This window comes from Triticum dicoccoides, chromosome 2A (assembly GCF_002162155.2).
Source record: "Triticum dicoccoides isolate Atlit2015 ecotype Zavitan chromosome 2A, WEW_v2.0, whole genome shotgun sequence".
Lineage (NCBI taxonomy): Eukaryota > Viridiplantae > Streptophyta > Magnoliopsida > Poales > Poaceae > Triticum > Triticum dicoccoides.
Window position 1 is genome coordinate 312241101 of NC_041382.1, and position 2528 is coordinate 312243628.

Genomic DNA, 2528 nt, shown 5'->3' on the forward strand with positions numbered 1-2528 from the left:
GTCTCCGCCGCGACCGCCGCCGGCCACCACCATGCGCCGCCACCTCCACGCCACGCTCCGCCGCTGCCGCCCCGAGTCTTCCCCGGCGCCGCCCCGCGTCGTCGTCCCCGCCCCGTCGGGCTCCTCTCCGGCGACCACCGCACTCCGGCGACGCCTCCTCATCTCCGACGACCGCCTCCTCCTACTCTGGTGAACGACTCTAGCCGCCTCGGGATGCGTGCCCCAAAACCCTAGATCCAATCCATGAGGGGTATATTTTCTAAGTTCCAGATCTATAACATTGTGATGCTCTCTTTGACATGCCATATCTCCATGACCTTAGCTCCGTTTCATGACTATGATATATCAAAATGTTCGTCTCGTGATACTCTTCATGTTAGTGGCATTTGCATGCATGTTACTGTCCATATTGGTGCCATTATCCTTGTTGCAAAAGTGCTATATGATGTTAACTGTTGTTTGTTAATAGAACTTGATGATTTGTCATTTTCGTTGCATTTTACGTGTGCATCCTATGAGCATTATGTCTACATGTTTTACGCGATCCATCATGCCATATTTACAGAGGTGCAAGTATTGTATTTTTGTGATCTATGTGGTGACTAGCACTAGCATGCAAAGTAGGCTTCATAATGTTGCTGTTTTCAGACACTTAGTAGTTTTGCTAAGTCCTTTTCCTGTCACATTTTGATGCCATGTAAACTTGTTGCTACCATGAGATCCATGCACATTTTGAGGTATTTCAGGAAGCATGTTTTGTATATGTGGTATTTCTCTATCCATTCATGCCTCTAGTTGCAATTATGGAGTACTCTAGCATGTCATTGTCTTGCTCTACTTTTGCTAAATATTGTTCCTGGCAGAGTGTTAACATGATATTCAATATTGCCATGTGTGTTGCTAGTGATGCATGTATCATATGAACTTGCTCTTGGCATGTTTAGCTTCTTGAATAAGTATAATTCATGTTGGTTACCTTTCCATGCCATGTAGTGCCTTGTGGTGAGTGATTTGAGCTCGCAAAGTTGCTATCATGAATCTGTTTATGCCATGCTCTGTTTTTCTTCTGAGTCTGAAACTGATAACATAAATTGCCATGTTTGCATGGGTGCCACATCATTTTCCATGCCTCTTTGGTTAAAGTTCAGTAAGGTGTATTTATTCTATGTGTTTAGTACTAGCATGTAATGCCTTTGTTTGCCATGTTATATTCTTGTAGCATGTTGTTTTCTTGTTCTAAACATTGCTTCCTGATGTTGTTTTGTCATGTTTAGTATTTTCTCCAAGTTTGTGAAGCTGATATCATTTGCATTTTTGCCATGCTATTTTGAGCTTGTTCTAGGGAGAACTAGAAGGAGCTTAGTGTTCATGTTTTGATAAGCTTCATATGTACTTTATGTTCATATGCTTTGTTGCTATGTTGGAGTGTTGTAGCATAGTTTCTTGTTGCATTCTAAGTGCTATGATGTTGTTAATCGCATATTTGCATCATTCTTGTATTGCTTGTCTTTTGCGAACCGTGCATCCATTTCCAGTGATCCTTATATTGATTTCGACCGAAATCACCTCATCTTTCCAGCGGCATACTTGTTCTGACAAGTTGATGCCTTGTTCATCCTTTCCCTTCCGGCGTACGCATATGCATTGCACATCATACCTTTGCATTCCATGTCATGTCTTGCATCATGTTGCTTGTGCATTGCACCGTGATTGATTGTTGTTCTGTTGCTTGTGTTCTTGCTTTTGGTAGAGCCGGGAGATGAGTACGTGAATGACGAACCTGTTGAGTACGCTAACGAGGATCGAGCTTTCAACTACTCAGAGAACTTTGCAGGCAAGATGACCATACCCTCGATATCACTTCTATCTTTGCTTGCTACTTGTTCGTTCTATCGCTATGTCGCGCTACCTACCACTTGTTATATCATGCCTCCCATATTACCATGTCAAGCCTCTAACCCACCTTCCTAGCAAACCGTTGTTTGGCTATGTTACCGCTTTTGCTCAGCCCCTCTTATAGCGTTGTTTTTTTTGACAGAAAGACTGTAAGGGAACCCCCTACAGTATAAATGGTGCAAAAAACCCAAATTGCAAGTACCATGCCTTAAACCTGGGTGGGTGGGAAGGCATAAGTCTCTTCCCACCACTAGGCTATGCCTGAGTCTGTCCCTCTTATAGCGTTGTTAGTTGCAAGTGAAGTTAAAGTTTGTTCCATGTTGGAACATGGTTATGTTGGGATATCACAATATCTCTTATTTTAATTAATGCATCTATATACTTGGTAAAGGATGGAAGGCTCGGCCTTTTGTCTGGTGTTTTGTTCCACTCTTGCCGCCTTAGTTTCCGTCATACCGGTGTTATGCTCCTTGATTTTGCATTCCTCGCGCGGTTGGGGTTATGGGACCCCCTTGACAGTTCGCCTTGAATAAAACTCCTTCAGCAAGGCCCAACCTTGGTTTTGCATTTGCCTAACAACCTATAACTTTCCATTGGGTTCTACAGGCCCGAGGGTCATCTTTATTTTAACC